The sequence below is a fragment of the Trachymyrmex septentrionalis genome, unplaced genomic scaffold (genome assembly GCF_001594115.1).
Source record: "Trachymyrmex septentrionalis isolate Tsep2-gDNA-1 unplaced genomic scaffold, Tsep1.0 scaffold15, whole genome shotgun sequence".
In the NCBI taxonomy this organism is placed as follows: domain Eukaryota; kingdom Metazoa; phylum Arthropoda; class Insecta; order Hymenoptera; family Formicidae; genus Trachymyrmex; species Trachymyrmex septentrionalis.
Genome location: NW_017304653.1, coordinates 738,653 through 754,683, shown reverse-complemented (window position 1 = coordinate 754,683; position 16,031 = coordinate 738,653). Strand labels below are relative to the sequence as shown.

Sequence of the window (16,031 nt, the reverse complement as noted above, 5' to 3'; positions counted from 1 at the left end):
TTTTATATATATATATATATATATATATATATATATATATATATCTAGAAACATTTCTCGATTTAATAATTAAACGTACATTTCTTTAATTAAAAGGAAATTTGATTAAAATATATGTAACAATTACAAAATAAGGTACATATTTTTCGTGCGTTAGATTTGAGTGAAAGCTTACGAATTAACATTTAATTAATAAATGCAAAATAAAGTGTGCACTTTGTATTCCTATCAACAAATTCAAATCGTTTTTCCGATGTAAGCTGACTGCCACTGGGACAATATAACAATCATATTTATGTAAATATCATCGCTGTAACTTTCATTTGTCGTGTAAAGCGGGACTCTTATCGCGCTGCTACGGAAGCGTAGACATTTGTTATCATTTTTGCAAATAGCACTCTCCACCCGCCCTCTCGTCCGTCTTCATTTTACGTCGCGCACAATCTGCACGATAAGAGGTCTATTTTGCACGACAAATCGGCCCCCTAAATATTGCGCTTGTGAAATAAAATCGCTTACAATCGTCCAACTGACACTTAGTTAAAAAACGGTCGTTATATCCAAGATTAATCGCGTCACCGTACTGTGATATCAACGACTAACCCGTGTCATCCTCGTACATAGAATATGCACCGGCTATATGGATCGTCGACGAATAGTGGAAACATTACTATGCCGTGGGCCATGAAATTTTAATTGCGCGAGTGCTATTAGTAAACGCGATCGTTTTCAGCGAAGAGGTCGAGAGCGTCTACTACTATTGCTGCTGCTGCTGCTGCTGCTGCTGTTGCTGTTGCTGTTGCAGTTGCTGTTGCTGCAATTGTATCGTGCTCATATGTATCGCACAGGGATACAGTATAAGTACGCATGTTCCATATGAAATTGCAACTGCAACACCGCACGGATTTCGCGTCACGCCTCATGCATTATTCACACCTCGCCGGAGGTGAAATTATTTTTCCCCCCAGCGTTAGTATTATTAATTTTAGGCAGTAGTCCAATGTGAAACTCTAAATCGGGAAATAACCACCTTGGCGCCCGATGCGTTTGAGTGCATTCACACAATCGTATGTAACAAAAACATTCGCGTTTCTGGATCGGGATCGTCATCGTCGTTTCTTCGAAATTATAATAGCACAATGCTTGACTGTCGAATTTCTTGAGAGATATAATAAAGAAATGGTTTTTTTAACATTTAAATATGTTATAACTACGTAATTGTAAAACTATGTTAATGTATAATAAATCATAACTTAAAAATCATGTATCATGCTGCTGTTAAGTAATTTCTTGCTTTAGAAAAATACGTTATAAAATCAAATTGTAAGTAATATACTGACATGTTCCGACCGCATAACGACTCCGTATGCTCTACCACGTTTAAGATATAGGCGCAGAATACGAACGAGGCCCTAAAGCCGTCAGAAACAAATGTTGCGCTCGGTATTGAAGTTGTAAGATACGGCAATACATGCACCAAAACCTATAATGGAACTCCAGATAGGTCGCTTTGAATACTCGATGGAGCTCGAGAAAGCTATCGGATACGTTGTACCTTTCAGCAAAACCAAGCAAAGCTCAACGAGTACACGTATTATGTGAAACGGGTAAAGCACTGACTGAAGTTACACGAGTAAGCAAGATAATAGAAACTTTATACCGGAGATGACTCAATGTTGAAAAACGAGCAGCCTCTCGACACGTGGGGTCATTAATGCTTCTCGCGTACAATGCTTTTTTCAAGATAAGGTATACATATCCACGGTCACTGAGCCCTTGTCGAGCACCCACCATCGAAGAGGCATGCTTCGCTTCACTAATTATTTATAATTATCGATCGCTAACGAGCAGTGTCCAGGAGAGATCGCATTACGTTCGCCCTGCAGCCACAGCATCGCAGTAACGTCTACTCTGCCCTTTCGCTCGTCGAGCTATTACGGCATGGTTGTATGATTTTATAAAATTCGTCTAAGGGAAGAAATAAAGAGCATTAGAAAGATGGACGACCATGTACGGGGCGTATTTACGATCAATCACGTCTGTATGACATAAGAAACACGGAACATTCTCGACGTATTACGCGAATGTTACGATGAAGTTGAGATTCATTCACGGAAGAAAATTATATCTGGTACTAAAGTTTCGTCTCGGATTATAGCTGGTAATGTATACGACATGACCTGTATAGCGATACCATGATAATAATTTACATTTTAAATATCTTCTTAAAATGCGGACTAAATTGAAGATAGAGTATCTCTCTTTAAATACTTACACTGAGTTTTAACTTCTTGAAATCAGTACACCGAATCGCAATGCAAAAATATTAATTATATTTTATAAATCATCATGAGTACTGAATTTGTTACATTATTTACGTCTACAAAATTTTCTTATAAAATTACCTACAGTACAGTTAAGCGAAGCATTAATGTGTATATTTTGGCAGCATATTTCGGTGCGTAAGAAGATCGCAATCTGTTAAAAAGTGCGTGAAATCGGTTGACAAGTAAGTATCAAAGGTAACTACTCAGTTGAAACAGTAACTTGTTTACTTGTTTCTACTACGCGGGCGTGATAAACGTTTCACATGCAGCAGTTAAAGGCCTAAAAATTCCTGCTTCATAGGTCACTACCTTAGTCCCTTTTCTTGTAACGGACGAGCCACAGTGGTGGCAAGGAAAGAACCGAAGAGAGAGAGAGAGAGAGAGAGAGAGAGAGAGAGAGAGAGATTTAGCGAGGGTTGGGATCTGCGAAGTGGAGGAGAGAGAGCTCTGGGTCTTTTGTGTGCATTCGATAGCCCGTGCAAAACAAACAAGCCTACGAGACACAAAACAGGATCCACGATGCAGACGCGAGTTCCGCTTGTCCAATGGACGTTCCTCCTTTTCTTCACAGAATACCGAACACCGTCATTACCCCGTATATATACGAATAGCTCCACGCTTCTCCTTCGCTGAGTGAAAGAGGGAAACGACGGTGGGGAAACACGGGAGTACGGGAGGACGGGGTAAACGGTAGGATTTTGCGATGCAAATTTCATTCCGCTCTCTTCTCTTCAGCTCCGTTTCTGCCCGACCTTCCTAGTCAGCCCTTTCCACCTATCTCCGTTCTTTTATTTCCCACCCCTAGTTTTCTTTATCTACGACCGCCTGTGTCCCTCTTTTTAAAATCACCTCGCGGGAGTCCTCTCTCGTGTCGTCGAGCACCCCGACAGAATTATCGCGATTGCCTCGCTCGGACGGACACGCTTTTTCGCGGTTCGTCGCGATTTTCACGAGAGAAAAGCTCAGCAAGCCGATGTCGGGGAGGATAGCCTAGAGGACTTGTCGCGGATACGGCGGTTGGAACTGGAAAGAGGTGACGAGCTGAAAGAAACCGAGATGGAGAAGCGTCGGCGGAATTAATTAATTCTGACGGGCTGCTATCCACCTGTCTTTTTGAACGACAACGCGTCGTCACGTCCGTCTTCATCGAGGGAAGATGTCCTCGTCTCTGGGAGGACGGAGAAGAGCCATCACGATTTGATACATTAATTTCAACCGAACAATCGTCAATTCGATAAAAATAATTAAAAATGACGGGCGAAACGATGTCTTTTTTGAAGTTCCAGGTATAGCTTCGAGAGGAAACATAAATAGAACAGTCTCGTCTGGAGATTGGAAGTAAAGTTTCGAATTCATCTGCACGATTGCTATAAACTAATTCATCAATCCTATGCAACGTACATTTCGTAAGAAGCTTAGTTGACTGAAGTGTCGATGTATTATACATATATCTCCTGCACCTTGCAAGATAGCAAAACATTCCTCTATGACTTTTACTTTCGTAGTTTGAAACTAATTTGAAAGTGTCTAACTCATAACATCTTTTTATCTACTTTTCATATCAATATTGACCGTTATCCTTGTCAATTTTCTAATTTGCAGACTTTCGTAAAAATTGTGATGAAAAATGTAAAAACGTTAATTATCTTCCACAAACTTTTAATAAATATAAAATGTGTTTAAGAAATAAAATTATTTTATTAATGTAGAACAAACATTCTATATCCATGCTGAAAAATTACTCAGATTTTTTTTTAGGTTTTTTTTCACAAACGCCACGTTACTCATCTTAACTTTATTTATCATAATAAGTAGCTACACGAATTAATGTAATCCTCGTTAACGACCACAGAAACGACGCCAGACATTAAACTCATTGCTCTTAGGGGTCACAGCTAATCCAGTATGGATTAGTTGCGAGAGAAAAAGAGCGGATAAGGAACATCGGACGGGCTTTTCTCAAGAGAGAAGAAAGCGTACGGAAAAGAAAAAGTGTATGAAATTTAAAAGTCCGCCGAGTCGCTCGTCGTTAAGCAAGGGTTTAGCGATTCTTCCGAGAGGATAAGAAGTGTATATAGGTGCGATGGGTAAACGTATACCGGGGTATGCTTACTTCGCTCCGCAAAAGTAACTTCTCCGATAATGCAAGCATCGTTGCTCGATGGAGACGATTCAGGTGAGGCTTCGCTTGGAATTATTCGGTCTGTACCAATTTCGAGCCCAGTCTCGTCTTCCCTCCGCATTCTCCTTCGTACTACCACCACTTGTGCCGCTACCACTTCTATTTCAGTCACTACCCCTACCTATCCGCCGCTCTGAGCCAGTTCCTACGTAACTGAACAATCGTACCGTCTCCTCAGGAGGAACCTCAGAATCCTCAGAAGGATTTGGGAAAACATGGTTATCGGATCGAACAGCGCTACTTTGCTACCAGCAGAAAATCTCGCGGGAACCTAAAGGCTGACGTTTACACCTCAAAGAGAAAACTAACGGGATTCCTTTTCAGAGCGGAAAAATCCGATTTAAAATTTTGATTCGTGTTATCCATACCTGTACCGCTATATTAATATAATTAGAGATTCGTTTACTATCATACATACATATTACATAATTTTTATGTAGAATATATATATCGATGTTCAAATAATTTGTACTATTATCATAATTATATTATCATAGTTATACTGCGTAGTTTTTCATTTCCATCTGTATATATCTATTTATTATTTACAGCGTACATGTATCTCGAATTTTACAAAGGTAAAAATAATAAAAAATGATAAGAGAGTAAAAAACTAAGCAATGCATAACATGATAATCATAGAGAAAAACCGAATAGGACAAGTATTGTTTGAAATTTTGGACACGTGTGGCATTTGTCAAGCCATTAGTAAGTCCACTTGCACGTTCCAAGAACCTGAACATCAAAAATAATGATAGTATTGTGTGGTAGTTATTGTGTATTTTGTTGTGTAAAGTTGTTGTCAGAACGAAGTTAACTTTATCAACCACAGTCACATTATTAATTATAAATCGAATTTAGTTTATCACGATATAAGTAGTATCTATTATTCTTTAAATTGTAGATTGAAAAATGTTTTTATTTAAAAATATATTGTTCGTTTCACATATTACTCTTTTTCTTTGCGCGTTATTTAAGTGATATCGAATAATGAGGTGACGTATGAATATCGGCTAAAGTCAACAAGACGATAGTGCTTTGTTTTAGACAAATGTAGGAAAAATATGAGGTAGGAAGAAGAGAACATAACATTAGCTATTAAGGAAGTAAGAAATATGGAAATGACAATAAGAGAGGTGAACAAGCGATATTCTGTTGCAAAAAGTACATTATAGATGATAGATTAAAAGCTATTGAAGCAAGGCAAAAGACAGTGTTAAAATTATACACAAATAATATTGTAGTTTAATCTGCTAAAAACATGTTAAACATATTTCTATTCGATACCACTTTTCAATTTAGAAAAACAAATAAATTTCTTTTTTTTAGAAAAATACTAATTTTGGTATAAGAATAATGTTTAAAAAAAAATTAAATCTCCTAAAAAAGAAAAGACCTAAGGTATCCGATATATAATACGACCTTTCCCTGATTGTGTAAATATTTATATCACATAAAAATTATGTATTATAACATATAAACATATAAAAAATTTTTTTAATATTATTGCACTGTTGAAGAGAATTTAGCGTTTTGAAGACGTTGACGTTTGTGAGACTGGAGAAGTTGGAACTATCTCTACTGTCAAGTTAAGTACGCCACTTATCGCCACTCGTCGCGGCCCTTGGAAACTATGAAGTTTTCAAGAGCTTTCTGCTTGAGAAGAATTTCGCATGCAATGGCATAGCCAATATCGAATGCGCTATTTTCGTAAAACTTGTTGGGCGTTTCGGATTACGTTGTCGTGGAGACGAAAGAATGCTGCTGATATTAGAAATTTTCATAGAGCCAAACAAAATCCGTAGTAACCAAAAAATAATAAAATTATATAATAATATAAAGTGATGTTATGATTTTATAATGTAAATAAGAAAAACTGTGGTACCCCTAGGACATGTTGTATCATAGACACACTAATTATTTTTTAACAATAATGAGATTTTTTTAAATGGAACTTTAATCGTAAAAGTAATATAACTGAATATTAAAAATTTCGTTATTGTTAAAAAAAATAATTACGTAGTGTATGCCAATGATATAGATATGCCCTAATTGATATAGATACGCTTGCATAGTTTAAGGATGTATGAAGTGTACAACCTGTGTAAAAAGTGACTGGAATTGGCAATTTATACTTTCCACATAAAAATAAGTATTATAGCCATATGAAAGAGTTTCGAAATCGCTATCAAACTTTTTATATTGCTTTCAAATACACTATAGAAAATTTGTTATTTCTTCATAATGTTTTCATTTTGTTAATATATTAACACACGCTTGTTAATACATTATTACACGCACATTGTGTAATACATTAACATACGCTTTTCAGTTATTTAATTATTTAGATTTAGAATGTGTACCTAAATAATATAAATCATTAAATTATAATTTAAATCATAAATTAATTGGCAAAAATGAAAACTAAACTTTAATATTCTGATGAAACAGGAGAAAATTATTACATCCAACATCAATGAATATAAAAGAAACAGGTGCTATTTCACGGCGCGTCATATTTTTATGCAATCTTTTCTATAAAATGGTTATTACTCTTCAAAGTAATTATTCTTTGTTTATCGTTTAATTGTAAGACATTTCTTTTACTTTAAAATTGCTCTTTGCTACAATTACGTTTACTTACGAACGACGCTTTAGTACATCTTTTTCCCTTTAAAATGAAACTATGTCTGAATATATCTCAACCGAAAAAAGGGTTAATTATCTCATAACGCGAAAAGAGAAAATAATAATAAAATGTCTACAAGAGATATTTCTTTTTAACTGAGATAGAATGACATAAAAAGTTTAATAAGAATTCAGAGAAAGGTCTTCCATATTGAATTACAATTTGATGAAACTATATCAGAAAAATGTTGCTGGCATTTTAGTACCGATATCGCTGAATTGTAAGATATTATGTAACTTTGATTCTTACCGAAGGTACATATGTATATATACTGATAAAACAAATATACAAAGACTTTTGAGCACGTTAATGATCAACATTCACTCTATTCGACCAGACACGTTGGATTTTCGACAATCAACGTAGCAATTAGCAGGATTCACTGAACGTGCTTACTCCGTAATCGGGTGACACTATCTGCCTAGTACTTCGCAATATCAACAAAATTATACGGCACAAGAGAAAAGTATGTTTATACAAGCTAATCTACGTGATTTACGTGTCGTTCTTAAGTTAACAGCTTCCGTAGATTGTTATCGTTTAATAAAAGTAGAATAAATTAAATATTTCTATTTAAAAAGAGCAAAATAAGAAACAAAAGAAACGCGATATATATTTAATCGATTATCAGACTGTCTCAAAAGATCTGCTTTATTTTTATTTGTAGATATTATTTGCATAAAAATACGCGAGCAAAGAATGAAACTACGCCCCGATATGTCCTAGTTCGAATCAAGGTTTACCTTTAGCCGTGGGCTTTATTGTTATCTCACGGAACAGGAAAGTAGCCGTACAGAGACCTCTCTGTATTTTGCCTAGAGCGTCAAAATATCTGGGTTTAGCGGCCGTCCTTTGTGTGTACTCTGCACGCTACCGATATCTGCACATTGTATACTATAAAGCACTCGCGAATTCACGATATTTTAAATTGCTAGTTGTTTGATAACAACTATCTAAACGGCTTCAGACTAAAGCGTCAGATGGGAAATGTTTCAATGTCTTCCGGTGTTATTCAATGTATCGTACCTATTGTTTGAGAAAACGGTAGCATTGCAATTGTACTTGATGTGAAAACGTTATCATAAATCTATTCTCAGGGATTAACATCTCTTTATTAACATTTTTTTAAATCCGCATCAATAAGAATATGCAAATTGTAAATATTTAAATCGGAAATTATTTAAAAAATAAAAAGAATATATAGAAACTTTAAAAAATAATATCTCATTACATATATTGTACATACATATATATGAGTTTTTAAAAAAATTATCACTATCATAAAAAATTGTTTTTATTCAGGCATTTTACTGTCACTCTTTTGTGTCATTCAGCTGTATAATTATAAAAAAAAATATTTATTTTTTTCTGAAGACTAAGTTTTAAGAACAGAGCTGAAAAATATATTTTACAAATAGGTTAACTCGCATGATACCGTATTCGTGAGATAAGCATGCTTTCGTGGCGAGAAATGCCGTTTGTTGGAAAGACAATGAAGACGATAACTCGTGAAACTTGACATTCGGACATCTCCATCACTAAGCCTTGCAGTGCGACAATAGAGCCCATTTGACGTACCCTGTGCTTTCGTAAATAGCACAATCCGAGGACATCTCGTTTTGATATTTAAACGGTGTCTGCCCGTCTATGCCCTCCATGCGAGCACGCACACTTTGATTGAAGTATTCATGGTAGCCATGAAAAGCGACCCCGGGACATTTGCTCGTGGATTTCCTCGCCGTGCCGCTTTCGAGGAGAATGGCAACGCGCGGAACAATAAACGCCGACCAGGTGGAGGAAATATTTTAACACGGCATTCTGCCAACAAAGTGAGCAATTATCCTCTCTTTAGAAACGCGCCAGCGTGATTTTACACTTAAATTGCATTCGCTTGGATATTTTTTAATCGATGTATTATTGACAATTAGTTCGTGATACTGAGTGAATTGTAATATAACAGAAAACTCTGAAAAATGTTTGTGTATAGGTACAGATTGTTATATTTTTAGAGAAAAAATATTTTTCCACAAAAATTGTTATTATAAAAAACGAGAAATTTATCCATCGATTAGATCGCGAAGCTGTTACGCAGTAACATCGAAGTAACAATACAGTATTTTCATATTGTTTAGAAACGAGTAGCGTAATGGTAGTAGAAGAGACCGGAGCTAATAGACTCATTTTTCACTTTCGAATTTTTACAGACGAAATTAAGAGACTTATCGAAAAAATTAATTCTACACCAGTTACTACATACATTTGATTACCTAATAATATTTTAATAATAAGGGGGAAACTGATGACTAATATAAAAAAATGTTTTTCTAATGCATTCCATCTGATTCAATTAGCCCTGAGACCGGGGTAATTTGACTAAAATTATTAAAATAAATATCGTGTTTTTATTTTTAATGTAGCCTCGATTATTCTACTTATCTCTATAGTCAACTGATCCCGGTCTCCCCTAAAATTATTTTAATGATAAATAATTGCAAATGACAACTGTGCACGGTACTCGTAGGTGCACAGAGTACATCAATAACATATACAATAATAGAGCGTTATAACAAAAAAATCGAATATTAAGCTCATTTTGATGTTACTTGTATCAGCCTTAGCCAGATTTAAAAATCACGGTATAACAGCGATCAATAAAGTCGGGATCCTAGAACACAAGAGAAGCGTATTCATCGCTGGGGGAATGCAAGATACAGCGCCTCATGGAAGTCAAGGAAGCGTAAGGATCTAACTTAGAGAATGGAAGGCTCTTCAAGGAGTAGACCACGGGTAGTAGAAGGAGATTGTCGGGAGCGGGTTCTCGGAATAATCTCTTTAAGAGCTCCAGGTATTGAAGCGCAGTTTGAACGGAAGTCTCTCCTACTCGACCGCAGCCCTTCTCGATGGTTGTCGCGCTTACAAGCATAATCGACACGATCCTAGTTTATATGCGATCGTTGATACGCGACGATACCATCGTAAAATAATTTCCCCCTCGAGCATAATTATTTTGTGCGGGCGCCGGGCACGATTCGATCAGCACATATCTCACAATGATTACCTACTTTGTTATTTTAATGATGTGAATATCGTGTACCCAGCGACAGCGCGTCCGCGCGCCGAGCTGAGAATTAATTATGATAGATTATCTAATTAGTTACAAGGAGAAAAATGTTTTATTAATCACTCTTTTTAAAGCGCCGGCGTACACGCGGATTCTTATCGGCGGGCGACCTTATTCCGGGTTAATTGCGTGAAAAGTACACCCGGTACATTGTGCAGGGGGGGGGGGCGACTTGGGAAAGTGGCAGCCATCCGGCGTAATTTGGTGGATGATGGGCCTATTAAGAGCCCGTTGAAATGTTGCGCCATTCTGGACAATATATAGCCGTTTCCGTTTTATCCTGTCATCGTTATATTTCGTACGCTTGATGACGTATCTTACATCGCGGCTCATTAATGTCGAGCATGAAAAATGCAACGATGAACTTAACGAGAGAAATGCGTTAACAATGTTTTAGCATATTAAAAAAAGGCTGACGTTAGCTCGTGTCGGGAATGTCCGATTCGTGACCACGCGTTTTCTTTCGCGAATGCGAAAGAACGAAAGAATCCCCAGTATATACCTTTAATCGTAACGTTTCTTGGAATACGTTGCAATTCTATTATGTGCTTGCGAGCAGTGAAAATGGCGCTTTATGACGACAGTCTGGAAACTTCGGTAACGTCCACGAAGCGACACAACTCACCCTATAAAGTCAACTTTATGGGAAAACTAGCGTCTTTTCCTGCCGGTATACTTCTTTTCCGCGAAGAAGTTCCGTGGCAACTCTAAAGCTTGTAAAAAATCGCTTTGTTTATCGCAGTCAGTGAGCAAACCACTATCGAAAACAGGCTATGGTCGATTAATGGTGGTTTACGAGGGTTGTGAAACGTTTTACGTCGTGTTATGCCGATAGTAATTACACGTACAACACTGCAATCTCCCCGTCCTTTTTTTGTCTTTTATCAGCACGTAAAGCAGAAGGGCCGTACTTAAATTTATTTCGAAAGCAACGCGAGGTACTTCGTAGCGTGATGACCTCAATCTGGGGGTTATCAACGCAGATCTCCACGGAGAATTGATTTCGGTCGAGAAGGACGAACGTTACTACCACTAGTACTTACTAGAACTTTAGCATTGTGGGCGGTTGGGAAATCGAAGACGAGTTTCGAGAAATCAACGCGCGCGACAGCGAGTCAAATTAAAATTTGCGTTCTCGAATAACAGGAGTTCCATGCTCGTTCTCCCTCTCTCTCTTTCTCTCCCTTTTCCTCTACAGCTTCTCTATCACGTTTGTTTCCGAGTCTTCCGTCTCGGATCGCGGCCGGTTACCAACGTTCAATTTGACTCCGAAACTTCTCGCGGATGGCATTCCGCATTCCTTTTATTCGGAGAAACTTGCGAAACTTGAGCGGTACGGGATAGAACGGGGTAGAACGGCTTGCGGTTAGAACAGGCTTGGTTGAAGCGCGGAAGATGAATAGCGCGCGAGAAGGAACGACAAATAATATGAGAGACGGGCGAATAGCGTAAGAAAGAGCGAGGGACGGCGTGGATACGAACAACCTCGCAAGGACGGCTAAACGACACTTCATACATGAGAGATTATCGCGTCTGGCGGGCGCTGATACCAGGGATGTTTCATCCCTCGTCCTCTGCTATCTCTTAGCTTTCCTTAGCGCAGCCACCACGACCATGTCCTGTCTCATCTTGTCTTCAGCCCTATCATGCTGGGTTCATTACTCACATGCAAATAACGGACGTCCTCAGTTGAGAATTCCTTATTTATAAGCATCAACATGATGTCTTTTAAAACTATCTCCCCTTTTTTAACATTAGAGCTCTTCTCTTTGGGTACTCGAGCTTTCTTTCTCGACCGACCCTTTGCGCGTCCTCCTTTCTTTCTTATCGAGGAAAAAAGCAAGACTCTTATAACAAGGAGAAGGGAATGAGCGTTATTAGATTTCCAATATTTATGAAGCGCTCTATGCCATGCAGAACCTCCGAGGGAAATACAATAATCGTTTCCGGAACGACGAAGTTCGCGGGTTTGTAAAATCTAGTTACGCGGTCCCGAGCGTAAGTTAGATTAAATTAAATAAGACCGGCAAGAGCGGTGCCGCGAATCAACCGCGAGCGCTTCCTTGCGCACGCGGAAGAACTTCCATTCCATAGAGATCGAGAGTTACGCGAGTCGAAAGCCCCCGTCGGGACATTCTTTGTGCTGAGATTCGAAGTATATCGTATAACCGTCGGCGTTATAATCGATTCTCTTTTCACGCCATCTTCTTCCCGAGTCGCCTTGACGACCACGAAGAAAGAATGGTTTTGGCGACCATAAGGGAGTCCATAAGGGAAAATTCAACCACGCCGATCTTACGGCGGTCGCATTAACTGGTCGAGATAGGAATGCGAGTCACGTAAGAGTAGGAACGAAATTCGTCGTTTAGCTTTCGTCGACGCAGCCTTGTCACCTCGTACGTACAAGGGCGGAGAGGTGGCGAATGTAGAGAACAAAAAATATAAAAGGAGATGAGAAGAGTAAGGGAGAGGGAGGGGAGGGAGGGAGAGAGAGAGAGAGAGAGACGCCGGTATGGAGAAAATAAAAAGAGTAGATATAGCGAGAGGTAAGAGTGGGTACCGTGAAAGAAGGACGAAGGAGACGCGGCAAAGAGAAGGGTAGGCGAGACGTCGTGCACGGTACTACTAGTCCTGGGAAGGCGAGATCTCTGTATTCGCGGCAGGAACCCGAACACTCGATAGTGTGCTTTAGAAAAATTCGTGACAGAACTGCTAAAGCGAACGGCGCACAATTTACGTTATTAAATCGGCGGAACGGCTCCGAAGCACCGGACGAGTGCTGCCTATTCGACGTTATTCCGCGTTTAAGTTCCTTTCGACTCCGCATTTGCCCTCCCCGCTTGCGCGTCCCCGCGACCACCACCGACCGCTTATACTTCAACCCCTTCGTCGCCGTCTAAGATGGCTTGGTCTGGTCCGTACGTACCGACGACGTTCCGCCTCCCTTGCTTTTCGCCTCGATAAGATTTTCCGAGGTTCCGGCGTGAGGCCATAAGGCGACCTGGATTTCCGCCGAAATTCAGAACTATACGTCCATCGGCGGTCACGTCCGCGCAACGGGACGAATTCGAAATTATTCTTTAACGCTATCCACCGACGGTTTTGCGCCATCTAGTAGATTCTGATGATTATGGATCCGTTCATGCGAGTGCTGATTTGCTCGACTTTTATTAGGGAAAAAAATATCGTTACATATATCTTATATATACTATACATGTTATTTTAGAGCATATGTATGGCGCTAAAGTTCTATGACAGGTTTCTAAAATTATCTGAAAAAAAAAACATCACGTTTTCTTTTTTATCAGTTACCTATATAACTACTTTCATTACTTTTTCTGTAAATAAATAAAAAAAAAAATGGCTGCAGCAAAGGTAAATATACAAAATATATACACGAGTGAGCAATGTGTAAATATAGAATTTATTCTATAAAATATTCTGAAAAATGTCGATTTATCTTTTTTTTTTCTGTTCAACTCATAGAAATTATTGCTTGATCAAATGTCTGTTGTTGTAAAATTACGTTAGCAATCACCTACGACAAATTATACAATTAAATCACTAAAATGTCTATACAAATTATTCAAATCAGTGTATAATAATGTTGCACGTTATTTAATATATATAATAAAACAATATTACATACATTAAATTATATATGATATCTCGAAATATTCTCATTTCTCATTTGTAAATTTAATATCCCGTACAAGCTAATCATGTGACGAAATATGTATATTGCTATTACATTGATTGAAATTAGTATATTCTTTGGAAAATATAGTTTCCATCGTCGTGAGCAGAAAATAACATTTGAACAATTAAATAGACCCAAAGAAATATTCGGGACGCCGCCCATCCCAGAGCACCCTCTCAGCGATATATTTCCGGCAACCAGAAAAATCCCTATTTGAGTTTCCAACAAAACTATTTGCCGCCGTCCCATTGTACCGCGAGTATACACAGATATATTTCAGCGGTAAACAGTTCGTCGTGACGGTGATAGAAACAAAAACAAACGCTAGCAAGGATGGATTGTCCCCATAAAATATGATAACGCTCAGAAGCCTTATAGTTTCCGGTGGATGTGCCGTTGCAAAAACGTCATAAATATGCAGTACGGCGATCCGATGCGACAGGTTCGTTCTCAAGAGGTGCCGGTCTCGATTTACTTTGCATAAACCAGTGTATAAGAATTGTTGCTCGATGGTATCGTATTACATTGTTTTTACGGCACTCGCGGACATTACTGTTAAATTTAGTTGACGAGTATATAAGAGCAGTAAAAACATAAATTGTTATACATAAGGACTCTTATGAAACAAATTCGCAATATTTATCCGCTGTTTTTTTGAAACGTACAACCACAAAATAATTGCGTACATTCATCAAAGCAATTTGAACTTCATCTTCAACAAATTAAAGATTTAAATGTAAAAGCAAAAGTATTCTTTAGAAATATTACAAAACTATTTTAAATGATACAAATTAATTTTAAATATTATCTAATTGTTAAATTACATGCATGTCTTTCAATACTTATCAAAATTTCTCCAGAATAGAAATTTGACTAACATATTTTTTTATTTATTATTTTGTATTTTTTATATTTGTTAAGTAAAATTCTCATTGAGGTGATTACACAGATCATCTTGAAAAGATGTCCAATATATTTATTAAGATCTATAATCTTGAAATGGTATACTAATTTTAGATCAGTAATTTGATATATTGTAATATTGCGATAGGAATGGATAAATAATGTTAATTCAATTTAGCTTGATACAATTCAAATAAATTTAATTGCAATAATAATGTCTGGAATTGCAATGGTAATTAAGTAGACCGTAACTTAGTGCATCCAATTATATCACAAGAAATATGTTTTGTGCACATTATTGCGATACCTATTTTACCACGATATTGCCGAATACATATAGCACGTTTACAATTTCCGCAAATAGTTAAACCGTTCAATAGTATTAAATGTGTTGCGTGCATATAGCTGTATTATATGGTCTCTCATACATGTGCAAACATTTGGCAAAATCTATTTCATCGCAATTCACCGTACTAACCGCAAGCAGACTATGGACCGGTTATGGACACGACACGTAAAGCTGAACGATATTATTGTAATTTCGCACTCAAAAACAGCCGTTGAAATCGATCGGAAGTTCAAATCAATATAACATGTAAAATACAGAGGCCAAAACATGTAGAGAGATACGCCAGACTCACGCGCATATTCCTTACTACCCTTCGTTTCTTATTGTCAGTGCAAAAGGCGATTTTTCTGCAAAACGACGTTACTCCGCATTCAGAGAATTTAAAACGAAGTCACGATTTCCCATATAGAATGCCGGCTATCTACTCGCGCGAAATACTTCGGGATAAAAGCGTGTAGAGGATAGCTCGTGTCGATATATAGGATCTGTGCGATCTCTGCCTTCTATGGAACATTTTTACCAAAAGCAAAAATAATATACACCCTTCACTGAAGTTGTATGTGATATACAGCAAGTCAGCTTTATTTCGTGTAAATTTTTACGCATTCATAAAATATTATTGTAGCTAAAATTTGCGAATATAAAAAATTTATGAAGTAATAAAAAAAAGATAATAACAAATATGTAAAAAATGCTCATTTTTAGATGTTAATATGTTAAACAATTATTATTAACGTTTGAAAAATATTCTTGATACATA

At 37.5% G+C, this 16,031-nt stretch overlaps 1 protein-coding gene across 2 annotated transcripts in view; it reads right to left on the bottom strand.

The window, feature by feature from the left end:
• LOC108745843 (discoidin domain-containing receptor 2) overlaps positions 1-16,031 on the bottom strand; it is a 189,924-nt gene that overhangs the window by 83,479 nt on the left and 90,414 nt on the right. The window lies entirely within an intron of this gene.